The sequence below is a fragment of the Lissotriton vulgaris genome, chromosome 3_1, assembly GCF_964263255.1.
Source record: "Lissotriton vulgaris chromosome 3_1, aLisVul1.2, whole genome shotgun sequence".
Lineage (NCBI taxonomy): Eukaryota > Metazoa > Chordata > Amphibia > Caudata > Salamandridae > Lissotriton > Lissotriton vulgaris.
Window position 1 is genome coordinate 1,571,054,395 of NC_141689.1, and position 16,837 is coordinate 1,571,071,231.

Below are 16,837 nucleotides of genomic sequence, written 5' to 3' on the forward strand. Positions count from 1 at the left end.
AGAGAAGTGAGGTATTGTCATTGAAGGCTCAGCTACCGGATTCTAGAAAAAACCCGACTGCCTATTACAAAGAGCTTACAGAAGCGGCGTCTTCCACTGTGATGACGTTGGCCGATGTTGAATTGTTTTTCGGGCTTTTGGTCCCGGTTGATGTGTGGCGACAAGTGAAAGGTACTGATCACGTGGAAGAGTTAGGAGGTACATGGCAGGAGCTGCAGGATTGGGACAAGGAGCGCAAGCCAGGGGAGAAGCCGAAGGCTGAGATACTAGCATTACCAGGGCGTATTATTAAGTATATGCATTCTCTCATTCCCCCGAAAAAGGTAGATTGGGATAAGTTAACGGCCTGTAAGCAGAAAAAAGATGAGGCGGTATCTGATTTCTTTACGAGGTTTGAGGAAACATTTATGGATTTCAGTGGGCAGGATGTGTCACAGGATGGAGGGTTACGGCTCTTCGTTAACAGGTTTGTCACAAACTTATTGCCTGAAATATCCGCTAGACTGCAAGCGTCGGAGAGCACGTGGACAACGTCCTCTCCTTCGGGAATACTCAGTATGGCGCAATATTACGAGCATAGGGAAAATGAGAACAAGGACAAGCAGGAAAAGAAGGCTAAGGATTTAAAGACAAGGGTTTTGTTGCAACAGGTGGCGAGAGGCAGAGGCAGGGGTGCGGCGCCGAGTCGCGGAGGCGGATTTGGGAGAGGTGAGAGCAGGGAAAGGCTGGGACCGAATCAGTGCGCAAAGTGCAAGCAGGAGGGGCATTGGTGGAGGGATTGCCCCCTGTTTCAGTCGAGTACTGGTGTAGGGCGCGGGCGAGGAAGAGGTGGTAGTGATACTGGAAGACAGGTGGCACGATCGGAAGGAGGCGGGAGACCGGGTGGAAATTATTTTGACAATAATACAAACAGGCAACAGTTGCAGAGTGGGGGTGGCCAGTACTATAACAATGATTACTCAGTTGATGACTTGACAGGGTTCTCCCACAACTAGGACAGCGTAGGACAGAGCCTGGGACCAGTACTTATGGAAGTTGATCAGAGGGGACCTTACGTCGAAGCTGACTTAATGGGGTCTCAACAAAAATTTCTAGTGGATACAGGTGCAATGAAAAGTTCAGTGGCTCGTTCTCGGGTCCCAGGGGCGGCTCTGTCTGGCAAAAATAATATATCCGTGGGTTTCGCAGGAACTCCGGTGATTAGCCCCATTTCTAAACCTCTCACGTTGACAATTGGCCCTTTTACTGTTGATTCACCGTTTTTATTGACATCAAATTGTGCAGAAAATTTGCTGGGTTTAGACTTATTGAAGAGATTACATGCCACCATTTATTGTTCTCCGGATGGTGTGTACCTTACTCTGGGCCCGAATGTTGCCCGCCCATTGCAGTGTTTTTCAAAAGATGACCCGTTACCACCTGAATTCCGAGGCATACCCGACAGCTTGTGGGCTGTCAGTGATACTGATGTTGGTAAAATGGATATTGCCCCGGTGTCAATTAGAGTGAAGGTGGGAGCCAAATTGCCCAGAGTTCCACAATACAGAATTCCTAGGGAGGGAGAAAAAGCCTTGTTACATATAATACAGGATTTAATACGGTCTGGTGTAGTGGAAGAGACTGATTCGAACATATGCAACAGCCCTATTTTACCTATCCTCAAAAGGCGATCACCTGATGCTACTGATCATACTCCTGATGTTTATAGATTTGTGATTGATTTGAGACATGTGAATAGGGTAGTAGAGCCACAGTACCCGGTGGTCTCGGACATTACAACAATATTGACAATGATACCCCCTTCGGCTAAATATTTCTCTGTCCTAGATTTGAAGAATGCTTTCTTCAGTATACCAGTACATGAAGAGAGCAGATATCTCTTCGGATTCTCATTGGCTGGCCGCAGCTTCCGCTTTAAAAGAATTCCTCAGGGGTACACTGAAAGTCCGAGCATATACAGTCAGGCTCTAAAGGCACAATTGGATGAACTGGAACTTCCACCTGGCAACGTCATGTTGCAATATGTGGATGATATCCTAATAGCATCAGACGACGAGCAAGGTTGTCGGGATGCTACTGTGAAATTGTTGCACCATTTGGCAAAAAGGGGGCATAAAGTGTCCCTTCCGAAATTTCAATACTGTCGAACGGAGGTCACCTACCTCGGTCACCTCCTTTCGAAAGTGGGGAGGAGATTGACGCCAGAGCGCATAAAAGCGATCACTAACATGAAGGTACCTAACACGCAGCGAGAGGTGCGCGCGTTTTTGGGCATAACATCGTATTGTCGCCAGTGGATACCTAACTATGCGTTACTAACAAAACCCCTATTGTATCTAACTACCAAGGAAGTGCGCGAGCCCCTACCCTGGACCTCCGCATGTCAAGAAGCGTTTGAGTCACTAAAAACGTCTTTGTGTTCTGCGCCAGTTCTTGGAACACCTGATTACCAGAAGCCTTTTGTTCTTTACGTGCACGAGGCGGAAGGTTGCGCGCTGTCTGTCTTAACTCAGTGTTTCGGGGGGAAGCAGAGACCTTGTGCTTACTTCTCTGCCATGCTCGATAATGTGGCAAGAGCGCTGCCGAGCTGCCTGAGAGCCACGGCGGCTGCTGCGGTTTCTATAAGACAGTCGGCAGGGCTCGTACTGGGATCAGACCTCACAGTAATGGTACCGCATGCTGTGGACATTTTGCTGAATAGGACACAGACGCAGCACTTAACTAGTGCTCGTCTTACAGGTTATGAGATGACTCTTTTTGCACCCCATGTTACTATTAAAAGGTGTGCTACACTGAACCCTGCCACTTTGTTACCTATCCCCACAGATACAGATACCAAAGACAATGACATACATGATTGTTTGTACAGGACTGAAGAGGAGACAAAGGGGAGGGTGGATCTGACTGACAGGCCCTTGGACGAACCAGATGGGGAGTTGTATGTGGATGGGTCATGTTTTAAATTACCAGATGGTACATCGACAGCAGCATATGCAATAACAACATTACAGACGGTGGTGGAGACTTCTAGAATACCTTACAATTCTGCTCAGGCTGCCGAGATTATTGCCTTACTGAGAGCATGTGAGTTGAGTGAGGGGTTGGATGTGAACATTTATACTGATAGCCAATACGCCTTTGGCGTGGCTCATAATTATGGGCGACTTTGGGCAGAACGGGGATTCCTGGCCTCTCACGGACAACGCATCCAGCATGGCCCACTGATATTACGATTGTTAACGGCTCTGACATTACCCAAACGATTGGCTGTGATAAAATGTAGCGCACACAAGACTATAGTGGATGATGTAGGGCGAGGCAACGCTTTCGCCGATGAAACAGCAAAAGAGACTGCTAGAGAAAAATTACCACGAATGTTTGTGGCAGGACCAGCTAGATGGGTCCCAGATGTTCACATGTTCGCAGACACTGTACAGAGCGTCAAGAACATACAGAGTAAAGCGACAGATGAGGAATTGAGAGCATGGAAGGATGGGCAGGGACGACTAGATGCGGATGAATGTTGGACGGATGTGACAGACAAAAGACGATGGATGCTCCCGAATGCGTATGTTCTTCCAGTAGTGACGATGGCGCACGGGCCTGCCCATGTCAGTGCAAAGGGCATATGCAAATTGTTAGACCCAGTGTGGAGCAATAAGAATATCTCTAAATTGGCCACTCACCTGGTCCGTCAATGCATGGTGTGTTTGAGACACAATCCTGGAAAGGGTACCCCTGTCCCAACAGGAAATTTTGCACCCCCTTCTTTCCCTTTCGAGGTGATTCAGATGGATTACATCGAAATGGAAAGAGTCAATAACTTGAAGTACGTCCTTGTAGTCGTATGTGCCTTTAGTAGGTGGGTGGAGGCGTATCCAACGAAAGACTGCACGGCCATGTCTACTGCAAAAATGTTGATAAAGGAGTATTTCTCCCGCTTCGGATTACCTAGGGTGATCTGGAGTGATAATGGCACGTCCTTTAACGCAGAATTAGTGAAACAAATATGTAAAGGTTTGCACATATCGCAGAAGTTTCATTCAGCCTTACACCCTCAGGCAGCAGGACTCGTGGAGCGGTTTAATGGCACGCTCAAGCTCAAGATGGCCAAAATATGTGAGAGTACAGGTCTCCGTTGGCCAGACGCCCTTCCCTTAGCTTTGCTTTCAACGAGAGTGACTGTGAATGCAAAAATGGGCGTCTCCCCCCACGAAGTGGTATTCGGCCGCCCGGCCAATATCTGGGGAGTGCCCAGGCCTAAATGTTTCACTGAAGTACCTTACCCTTTATTGACAGATTATCTGTATGCTTTGACTAAAGATCTTCGTTCTATTCATCAGCAGGTAGCAGACACTCTGAAGCCGTTGCCGGAGGGGCCTGGACACGCCATCCACCCAGGGGACTGGGTCGTCGTCCGAAGATACCAGCGGAAGTCGTGCCTGGAGCCAAGGTGGTCAGAGCCGCGCCAGGTGCTCCTCACCACCCGTACTGCACTTCGGATCGACGGCAGGAAAGCGTGGACTCACGCCTCCCATGTAAAGAGAGTCCCGCTCCCGTTGCCCTATGACCAATGGGTACAGGATGGCATCGCTGACCAAGAGCATGAATGTATACCGAGGTATGCTCCTTTCTCGGATGCTTCACTGATTGGAGAAGAGCGTAGCAGAACAGAGAATTCAGTGAGCTCTACTACTCCCCTTGCTACTAGTGAAGAGACGCCAGAAAGCACAGCGTCTGCCACAGATACACCTGCTTTGTTCACGGATCCTGAAGTGCCAGGGAGCACTCGCTATAATTTGAGGCCCCGGAAAAAAGTTAACAAGTAACAGTGCTGAAATTGATGGACTAGACACCGGAAGAAGGGCTTAGTGGATTTCCTGAATAAGAAGATTTAGTGGTAGGGATGGACTTATAAGAGCCCTGGTGTTTAGCCGAAGATCGTGTTCTTTGAGACTATAGAGTGGTGCGGGGCCCGAATTAAGTGCTTCCCTTGTTTCTGAATTGTTGAATAACATCGTGGGCAATAGGTATGGACGGTAAAAGCCTGCCTGTGAGGCTTTGAAGGACACAGGGAGAAGATCCCTTTTAAGGGTTGAAGAACCCCTCTGGCCGGTTGAGGATTGTCTGGGACTATTTTTCTAGTAGTAGTGTGATTTTTTTTAATTTTTGATTTTTGATATTTTTGAAAGATTATTCTACAATGTATCCCTTTGGGCGTCCCATTCCTGATGAGGAGCAGCCTTTTGCGGCTCCTCCGAGCCCTGTGCCTGATTCCCCTTGGTTGGCCCTTCCACGGAAAGGAAAGATTGTAGTCATAATAATTGTTTTGATTGCCTTTTTAGTGACTCTTGGAATATTGTTTTTTCTAGACAAGGCTTACCCCGTCCATGTTTTCGCACCCACACCCACTGCTGTTCCGGAACACAATATGATTACTGTCGATTATGGTGAGAGAATGTTGCGTAAAAATTACAAAGAAAATGTTTTTATTAAGACTTTGCATCATGCACATGCCACTACCAACTTGACTGATTGTTGGGTTTGCGGGCTCTTACCCTCTGCTGCATATAAGAAAGACAGATTCCTTGCTCTTCCTTTGACGCCAGTGAATAGTTGTGTGGGGTGGTATACTCTTATAGGTCTTGTTAAATACTTCCAGCAGCCAGATTCTCTGACTCCTCGACTACAGAAAAGAGGGTGGACAATGACAATGCAAGTACGCCCTCTGCCCCCAGCTTCCCTTGGACGAATATATACTGATGGACGTTTTGACCAGACTTTCATAGAGACATGTGAGAAAAGGTTGGGCCGATTCTTGATACCAAATGATACTGACAGACTGAGGGACAGTTTCCTAAAATTGAACGCCACTCTATCTTACAGACACCCTCCAAAGAGTAACGACAGTTCCAAGTCCTTGATACCTCTGGCTGTGGTGGGTCCTCCTCCATTTTTCTGTATAGAGGGAAGGGGTCCCATAAAGGTTGGTAATAGCTCTTGTAATGTCACTGCTTCCATTCGCCTGCCCCTGAGCCCCTCTTTGATTGCCCCACCAAGTATCTATTTCATTTGCGGTGATAATGGATACCTATGGTTACCTGAGGGTTGGGGTGGGGTGTGCTATTTAGCCTACATGATTCCCCCTGTGTATGTGGCTCCCTCTGATTACCACAAAACTCATCGTCGATTTCCCAGTCCTCAGGAACAGCCGCTAGAGCAGCGTAAAAGGAGGGAACTCCAGGTAGATGACGTCGACCAGACGGACACTTCGTATCAGCAATGGACCGATTTCTCTAAGGGTTTACTGCCTTTCTGGGGCCCGATATTTAACAGCAGAGCTATTAGACGACTGTCTAGGGTAATGGAGAAGGTAGTTCTAACTGAAGCCGACATTACGACTAATATATCTGTTGAGATTCAGGCTATGAGATTATTCACGATACAGAATAGGATGGTCCTTGACGTCATACTAGCTGATAGGGGCGGGGCCTGCCGCGTCATCGGGACGTCTTGCTGCGTTTACATCCCTGACTCCGCCCCGACAGTTAACTTGGCAGTACAAAAATTGCATAGACTAGCAACTGAACTGCATCAGGATAACGGGACATGGTCCCTGCAGGGGTGGCTTTGGGGTGCCTTTTCTTCCTGGGGTTGGAAAATATTGATGGGTTTGGTTGGTGTGGTGAGTGTAATACTGTCTTGCTGCCTTTGCATATACTGCCTCCCTCCATGTTGTTCAATGTGTGCTGCGAATATACGTCCGAAAAAGAAGTTACCTGGTCAATATACCACTTCTATGATTACTGAAATTCCTGCCGATGCAAGTTGGTTGATGTTCATTGCAGAAGATGTTCTAGACTAATGAATTAAAGTCCTGCCCATAGAATGGATGTCGGCACTACCTTTTGCAAATAAATGAGGCTATAGTTAGCCAATGATGCTAAAAGGAGGGTCTGATAGAATTCACTTTTCGATGCCCTAATTATCCTCTGATGATGTGTGAGTTAGCATCATATGACTAACTAATGACATTCGTATATGCACCTATGCTGAATTATTATTCTTGCTTTTACTTATATTCAAATGTACGTGTGATCATATTAGCTTCTTAGCTTAGCCTGTGTGCCACCATTTTGTGTAACCCTCTGTGCCTGCGGGCCCTGCTCGCTCATATGCCCCTCCCGCAGGAATACAGAAATGTACTAAGACAGCAGTTTTCGTTTCTCAGCTTACTGTGGCCGAAACTAACAAGTCTCTTTATCAGTAATGTTCTCATACCCAGAGACGCAGAAGCCTGGCTTCATGGCCTTGAGTAGAGATAATAATGTATCCCTCGCAGGTACAGATGCCTGCTCTATGAGAGCATTGTTCACTGGTCTGAGGCTCGGTAACTTTCCACAAGGGGCGTACCCCTCGCTACTGTATGGCATTATAATGTATTGCTGTGATGCAGAGAGTCAGTCCTCTCGTTCGCACTCCTAGGAGTGAGGTCGGACAGGGCCCTCTCATATGAGTGTTGTTTGGCCTAATAAAGACTTTTGTTTATTCTTCTCCACTGTCCGGCTGACTTCCTGTATAGCGACTATTGGTGAGTGCGGTAAGTCACTCGGGTGGATTTGAGCCACGCTTATCAGGTTACAACAATGTTCTTAAAAGAATCAGAACATGCATCAAAGTCCACCATATTAACATTGGGAGGTTTCTTGGCGAATCTGCAAACTCCTGGAAATGTCCAATTTTTTTACAAATAGAACAACGCTTCTTGAGCGCAGGGCAGTTTGGAGCATTTCCTATATGATCTTTTGAACCGCATATATAGCAGAAAATGTCTTTTTCCTTTGAAAGGGTTTACTGGATTGTACTTTGTTTTTATTAGAAATGGCACAAAGGGCTTCTTCTTGATCAGAGTCATAACAGTCTATTGCATTGACTGCTTGTTTCGATGGTTCCATTACAACTTTACTGGTTAAAGTAGAGCGTTCAATACTAAGGGCGAGGTCTATGACTTCAGTTAAAGATGGGTTCTTGCATCCAAGAATCCTCTGTTTAATCTTTCTAGAAACGCAATTAAATACAAATTGGTCCCTAATAAATTTGTCTGGAGAAGGTTCAAAATTACAAGTGATTGCTAACACTCTGAGAGCAGCGATGTATTCTTCTCCCTTCTCTTCTTCTTTTTGTTTCCTGGAATAGAAATTGTGCCGCTCTAGCATAATGTTAGGCTCATCACAGAATTGTTTTTTTAATCTGGCGATGGCTTCAATATACACGTTCCAAGGATTATCCCCACTCTCATCTTGTGAAATGGGAGGGGCTATAGGAACAATACTTTAAAAAATTCGCTGACCAGCTTGACCTAAACAACCAAAAAGAATAGCGAACTTTCTCTTGTCAGAATAATCAGCAGCATCAATAGCAACTAAATGGTTCTCAAATAACCCAAACCACTCAGACCAAATTATATCAGGAGTACCAGGTTTGCTCAAGAAAGGTGGGGGTTGAGTAATTTGATGCCACTGGTTATTAGCCATATTCAATAAAAATACAGTAGATTAGTATAAGTAAAGGCTAAAATCACAGTAATCTTAACACCAAAAATATGTAAGATTTAAAAACATGGATATCATTATAGCAGTTATAATATGCCCAAATTAAAAATGTGCAGATTGCTGTGACAATTGTTATAATAATTATGCCAGATAGTTTTATAAGGTTTCAAAAGCGTGTGTATCGCTGTAGCAGTCGGTCAACAAATATGCTAATTCCAAATGAAAAGCGTGCGTATCGCTGCAGAGATACGCGGTGCACTACCGTGTGAATAAGATGGAAATTATCAAATCTGTTGTATTTTGGAAGCCTGCGTATCGCTGGGATGACACGCAATGGTTAAGCCAAGTGGTTCCAAATACAACGTGCGTATCGTTGAAGATGTGCTTGTTAAACAAATATTCAAATCTGATATTTTTTTTGAAGCGTGCGTATCGCTGAGATGACACGCAATGGTTAAGCCAAGCGGTTCCACAAACAACGTGCGTATCGTTGAAGAAATTGAGGAAAAGCAATTTCGCTGATTGGAGGAGTGGTTAAGGCTTCACCCGTCCAATGATGACAACGCTGACAAGGTGCCGAATAATGAAGAAAAATCAGCGTAGGTGGGGTGGAGTCTCCCGATCGTCGCCAAAATATGTGGTGAATAAACTGGCAGCAATAGATACTGGTAAGTGAAGTTTAATTCACAAATAATAACTCCACCCGTCATGAGCGTCTGGTCTTCGTAAAGCCGGTGGTTACAATGGCTAACCGAAGGACTCAGCCGTCCATGCACGAGAGTAGACACTTTGAAACATAATAAAGGTATGCACGGGCCGTGGCTCGTGAACAATACATTTAAAAGATAATAACTCCAAACGCGGGCTTTGGTTCGTGAATTCGACATGAGCCAAACCCACGTCATGGAGGCAACACGAGCCAAGTCCACGCCGCAAGATCGCGGCGTGGTACGAACCATTACATTACACCTGGGCCCAAGTATTCCTGTTAGACTTAACAATACAATAAGAAAGGGGTGGTAGCACACCGCTTCACCTCCCAGCACAGGTTGCCCTTAACTTTATGGTAAATGCTGTTCATGGTACATGCTTAATTGAATATTTACTGGAGTATTCCAACAAAGTTGGTGCTGGATTCCAACAACGTTGATGCTGGGTAGTGCTGTAAATCTCTAGCCAGTATTTCTGGATAGCATCCGTCATCAGTAGAGACAAAAACAAATTGAATCTGGGGCTGCTGAGCAGGCTGCCACAATCCGTTCAGGTCTCAGTACCTCTCACAGGCGCACAGGTGCATCTCCACAAGCTCGTCAGCTCAATGGTTCCTGGGAGCCTTTTCAAACAGAAAGGGATGGGAGCACACGGCTTCACCTCCTAGCACAGTTCGCTCCTTAGCATTATGGTAAATGCAGTTCATGGTACATGCTTACTTGAATATTTACTAGAGTATTCCACCAATGTTGGTGCAGGTTAGTGTTGTAAAGCTCTAGATACGTGTTTCTGGATATCATCCGTCATCAGTAGAGATTAACATAAATGTAATCTGGGGGTGCTGAGCAGGCTGCCACAATCCTTTCAGGTCTCTGGACCTCTCACAGGCGCATCTACACAAGCTCATCAGCTCAATGGCTCAAGGGAGCCTTTTCAAACAAAAAGGGGGGAGCACACTGCTTCACCTCCCAGCACAGCTCGCCCCTTAGCATTATGGTAAATGTAGTACATGGTACATGCTTACTTGAATATTTACTGGAGTATTCATCCAATGTTGGTGCAGGTTAGTGCTGTAAATCTCTAGACACGTGTTTCTGGATATCCTCCGTCATCAGTATAGATAAATACGAATTGAATCTGGGGTTGCTGAGCAGGCTGCCACAATCCTTTAAGGTCTCAGTACCTCTCACAGGCGCACAGGTGCATCTCCATAAGCTCGTCAGCTCAATGGCTCAAGGGAGCTTTTTCATACAGAAAGGGGTGGGAGCACACTGCTTCACCTCCCAGCACAGGTTGCCCCTTAGCATTATGGTAAATGCAGTTCATGGTACATGCTTATTTGAATATTTTCTGGAGTATTCCACCAACGTTGGTGCAGGTTAGTGCTATAAATCTCTAGACATGTGTTTCTGGATATCATCCGTCATCAGTAGAGATAAAAACAAATTTAATCTGGGGTTGCTGAGCAGGCTGCCACAATACTTTCAGGTCTCAGTACCTCTCACAAGCCCACAGGTGCATCTCCACAAGCTCGTCAGCTCAATAGCTCAAGGGAGCCTTTTCAAACAGAAAGGCATGGGAGCACACTGCTTCACCTCCCAACACAGTTCGCCCCTTAGCATTATGGTAAATGCAGTTCATGGTACATGCTTATTTGAATATTTTCTGGAGTATTCCACCAACGTTGGTGCAGGTTAGTGCTATAAATCTCTAGACACGTGTTTCTGGATATCATCCGTCATCAGTAGAGATAAATATAAATTTAATCTGGGGTTTCAGAGCAGGCTGCCACAATCCTTTCAGGTCTCAGTACCTCTCACAGGCGCACAGGTGCATCTCCACAAGCTCGTCAGATCAATGGCTCAAGGGATCTTTTTCATACAGAATGGGGTGGAAGCACACGGCTTCACCTCCTAACACAGTTCGCTCCTTAGCATTATGGTAAATGCAGTTCATGGTACATGCTTACTTTATGTTTGCTGGAGTATTCCACCAAAGTTGGTGCTGGTTAGTGCTGTAAATCTCTAGACTCTGGTTTTTGGATATCATCCGTCATCAGTAGAGATAAAAACACATTTAATCTGGGGTTGCTGAGCAGGCTGCCACAATCCTTTCAGGTCTCAGTACCTCTCACAGACGCACTGGTGCATCTGCACAAGCTTGTCAGCACAATAGCTCAAGGGAGCCTTTTCAAACAGAAAGGGGTGGGAGCACACTGCTTCACCTCCCAGCACAGTTTGCCCCTTAGCATTATGGTAAATGCAGTTCATTGTACATGCTTACTTGAATATTTACTGGAGTTATCCACCATAGTTGGTGCAGGTTAGTGCTGTAAATGTCTAGACATGGGTTTCTGGATATCATCCGTCATCAGTAGAGATAAAAACAAATTTAATCTGGGGTTGCTGAGCAGGCTGCCACAATCCTTTCAGGTCTCAGTACCTCTCACAGGTTCACAGGTGCATATCCACAAGCTCATCAGCTCAATGGTATGGTACATGCTTACTTGAATACACTTGTGTGCACCAACATTGGTAAAAAACTACTGTTAAATTTCAAGTAAGCACTAATTTTGACTGCAAGTACTGGGATGCAAAGGGGCAAACTGTGCTTGAATGTGAGGAAGTGTTCTCCCAACCCCCTTTCTGTTCAAAAGACTCCCTTGAACCAGCAAGCTGACGAGCTTCGGAGATGCACCTGTGTGCCTGTAAGTGGTTCTGTGACCGAGATTAATTTGGCATTATTTCCAGCAACCCCAGATGACTTTTCTTTTACTTTCTACTACTGCTGCTCTCTAATGAGGAAGGGCTGAACCCAGAAACACGTGTTTAGAGATATACAGCAATGTCTGCACCAAGTTTGGTGGAAAAACTATAGCTAAATTTCAAGTAAGCACTAATTGTGACTGCATTTACCAGGATGCAAAGGTGCAAACTGTGCTGGGATTTGAGGCAGTGTGCTCCCAACCCCCTTTCCAACAATACAATAACATGGAGGGCATTTGGAAAATGTGGAAAAAAATAGAAAGACGGGTCCTCACCCATCTATGTGGCATGATTCATCCTCAGACCATCACAGCAAGCACTGGGCATATTTCTTTTAAGCTGTCTATATTAGCATGCTGAATGATGGTTATGCTGCCACAGGTCTGAACTAGTAGTATTTGTGTGATCTGAAAGTTAACCTGTCTGACAGGTTTCAATGCATGTAATTGTTATAAGAAGCCTAAACCTCTGGGATCTGCATAACATGCAAAGTCTGAACCTGTAAAATATGTGTATCCTTGGGCAAAAGCTTTGAGGCCTGACCTACACGATGATTGCTGCATGTGTCTTTGATCTCTCTGGGATAACTTCACTGTGGGAGCCAGAGCCTTCAACTAGAGCTATGAACCCGTGGGTTAAAGCTCGGATAAGTACGATTTTTGTAAACTGAGTAAAAGTTTAATTTTTTTTTAGTCTGAGTGTGCATCCTCTCAAAACTGAACTCGTGACATCTCTGTTGTCTGCAACAAGATGTCTGAAAATGTTTAGTGCAAACAGTATGTTTATCAAATGTGTACACTTCCTAGAAAATGTTCATGAAAACCTGAGATTTCATTTAAATGCTTTCAGCTAACATGCCTTTCGCACAGAAACGGGATGTTTACAGTATGCAGTATGCACCGGAAACAACAGTAAAGACACGGGGGAAGGAAAGGGAAAATAAAAGGAGAAGGAAGGAGCAGAAAAAGAAAAAAAAGAACGGAGTAGCTGGAAAAGAACAAGAGAGCAGTAAGGAGAAGCTATTCGGGCATCCGGAGAACTAATGGATATTTGTCTCTGATTTGATTTCATGCAAGGAACAGGAGTGAGAGAAATAGGCATGCAGCAATTTATCATACACTGTTTAAATCACAGATTTTTCAGTCGTGTACTCTTAAGGTCTGTCAAAACACATCGAGGTTTGAGTTTGAGAGATTGTTTCCAGATTTTTAGGTCGAGCCTGGGCAGCGCACTCGCTGCTCTTCGAGGCATGCTGTATTAGAGTATGGACTCTCCGCCCATATTTTTCATTGGCTTGCTTCATTGTCATTGAAAGCAGAAGGGACCGAGTCTGGGTCACAAGCCAGTGACCAGGAAGGAACCCGGCGATGTTGGGTGAATTCAGGTAAAGTAGTCAAAATTGTCTCTTCAGCCACGAAGTCCAGGAGGCATCAACGATGACCAGACACTGGATTCGAGCTTTCCCACAAAGGATCTAGTTGACTGCAGTGTCGGTATCTGGATAGGAGCCAACAAGCCTTGGCAACCGCAACCCATGCAGGATATCAAGATTGGCTCTGTTGCAGACCAGCAAGGTCTGTGGAGATTTTCCTTTGCAGGAAAGCTGAAGCAAGCCTGGAGCAACCATGAAAATAAGTTAGTTTCAAAATGGAGTCTTCAGGGGGCTCACTAGCCAATGTACTAGGAACTGGGAAGACGCATCAAGCTCAAATGCAAAAGCGGGGCCCACGGAACACTCGCAGAGTGTGGGAGCCTTGGCTTCAGTCATATGGTGCTCGGTGCTGGGGATTCAAGCACCTCAAAACACAGCTTCGAGATACCTCGTTGAAGGAGTGCAGCTTGCAAAATGCAGTATGTCCAGGAGTTCCAGTCCCACCTCTCTCGTGTCCGCCACGTGTCTCAGTTTTGCTGTGGATGTGGGTCGGGATCGGAGATGTCTGGAAGTCTATGTCCTGTGTCGCAGATTCTTCTGGATCTGGCAGGAGCCCTGAAAATGTAGACCGGTAAAGTTGCTGTTGGTGCCTGTTTGAACAGGGTGGTCACTCTTTGACCACAAGGGAGATGTCTTCCGTCTTCCAGTCGAAATGGAATGTTGAAGGTCCAGGATTCTGTATCAAAGTTTCATCCAGGGTAATCTAAAGTACTAGGGACACAGCTCCTACATTTATAAGGTTGTGGGCTGGACTACCTGGCTAGGTCCCTCCTATGGGTGGACCTGGGCAGGGGGTGGTTACACCCCCTTCCCTTTGTCCAGTTTCGTGCCAGAACTGGGGCTGAGTGCCCCAGCATCTGCTTTGAACCGGGTATGCATGGAGCACCTTGTGTGCCCCAGGCGGTGTCTGGAAAAGCATCTGCTGCAGCCCTCCATGCCCCAATTCACAAAACCCTGTCTGGGGAGGTGCTGGCACCTCCCTGGACAGGAAACCTATTGTCCAAGACTCCCCTGCTGGAGTTTCATCCAGCAACAGGAGGTCAGACTCGTGTCAGTGGCAGCAGCATATATTTTGTGAGGCTGAGGCTCTGTTTAACTTTAACCGTGTAACCAGTGACTACATTTTTTCTCCCTCTAGAAGGGTAGAATGCTACCCCCCCAGCCAGTACTGCCGGCGGGGTAGTATTCAAAAGTGTTTGACACCTTACACAACATGTTTTGATAAATCCAAACCAAAGTTACCATTAACCGTCAGGATTATAATGCACTTAAGAGTATATGGTATACTCCCACATAAAACCAAGCACTCTGCCTACAGGATTGTTAAGGCCTGCCATAGGAGTGACTTATAGGTGTATATGTGCCTATATGTATATAGAGATATAGGGATACTATATCTAAGTAAGGGATCACTGACATAACATCGAGGGACAGAATATCGACCATCAAGAATATCGTTGAAAAAATATCGACAGACAAAATATCGAGTTTCTATCTACAAACAGGTAAGTACAAAAATATTGAGTTAAAAATATCGTTTACTAAAATATAGTTTAAAAAAATATCGACTTTACTAAAAACAATGTTAAATTAAATAATATTAAAAATTAATTACTAAAATATACTTCAAAATACTTAAATTAATTTATAATAATTAAATATTTAATGAAAGTTATAAAAAAATGTTAATTCATATTTGTTAAAACATATATATATATAGTAACAAAATATAATTAAACAATATCCAATATTATTAACGTACAATAACAAAAGTGTAAAAATTACTATTCCCACTCCAAAGAGTGCAATTGTAGGGAAAGCGTTGGATAGCGTAGGGGTTAAAATTACTATTCCCACTCTAGTGGGTGCAACAGTAGGGAAAGCGTTGGATAGTGTAGGGGTTAAAATTACCATTCCCACTCCAGTTGGTGCAACAGTAGGGAAAGCGTTGGATAGCGTAGGGGTTAAAATTACTATTCCCACTCCAGTGAGTCCAACAGTAGGGAAAGCGTTGGATCATGTAGAAGTAAAAATTACTATTCCCACTCCAGTGGGAGCAACAGTAGGGAAAGCGTTGGATAGCATAAGGGTAAAAATTACTATTCCCACTCCAAAGAGTGCAACAGTAGGGAAAGCGTTGGATAGCGTAGATGTTAAAATTACTATTCCCACTCCAGTGGGTTCAACAGTAGGGAAAGCGTTGGATAGCGTAATGGTAACAATTACTATTCCCACTCCAAAGAGTGCAACAGTAGGGAATGGGTTGGATAGCGTAGGGGTTAAAATTACTATTCCCACTCCAGTGGGTGCAACAGTAGGGAAAGCATTGGATAGCGTAGAGGTAACATTTACTATTCCTACTCCAGTGGGTGCAACAGTAGGGAAAGGGTTGGATAGCGTAGGGGTTAAAATTACTATTCCCACTCCAGTGGGTGCAACAGTAGGGAAAGCGTTGGATAGCGTATAGGTAAAATTTACTATTACCACTCCAGTGGGTGCAACAGTAGGGAAAGGGTTGGATAGCGTAAGGGTAAAAATTACTATTCCCACTCCAAAGAGTGCAACAGTAGGGAAAGCGTTGGATAGCGTAGATGTTAAAATTACTATTCCCACTCCAGTGGGTTCAACAGTAGGGAAAGCGTTGGATAGCGTAAGGGTAACAATTACTATTCCCACTCCAAAGAGTGCAACAGTAGGGAATGGGTTGGATAGCGTAGGGGTTAAAATTACTATTCCCACTCCAGTGGGTGCAACAGTAGGGAAAGCATTGGATAGCGTAGAGGTAACATTTACTATTCCCACTCCAGTGGGTGCAACAGTAGGGAAAGGGTTGGATAGCGTAGGGGTTAAAATTACTATTCCCACTCCAGTGGGTGCAACAGTAGGGAAAGCGTTGGATAGCGTATAGGTAAAATTTACTATTCCCACTCCAGTGGGTGCAACAGTAGGGAAAGGGTTGGATAGCGTAGGGGTCAAAATTACTATTCCCTCTCCTAAGAGTGCAACAGTAGGGAAAGCTTTGGATAGCGTAAGTGTTAAAATTACTATTCCCACGCCAGAGAATACAACATTAGGGAAAGTAAATACTTCATATATTATTAAAAAAGTTATAATTAACATCTATAAATAATTAATAAAAAATAATTAACAATTTAATATAATATAATAATTAATATATTAAAATTACTAATTAACAATAATTATTTCAAATAGTTACCTATTAATACAAATTATTTACAAATCATCAATTAATTATTTAATAATTAAAAATTATTTAACACATATTTTGATTATAAACTTAATTATTTAATTAAATATTAATAAATTACTTCCCACCCTATTCCCCTGTAAACCCACAACACGCTACATAAAATAAA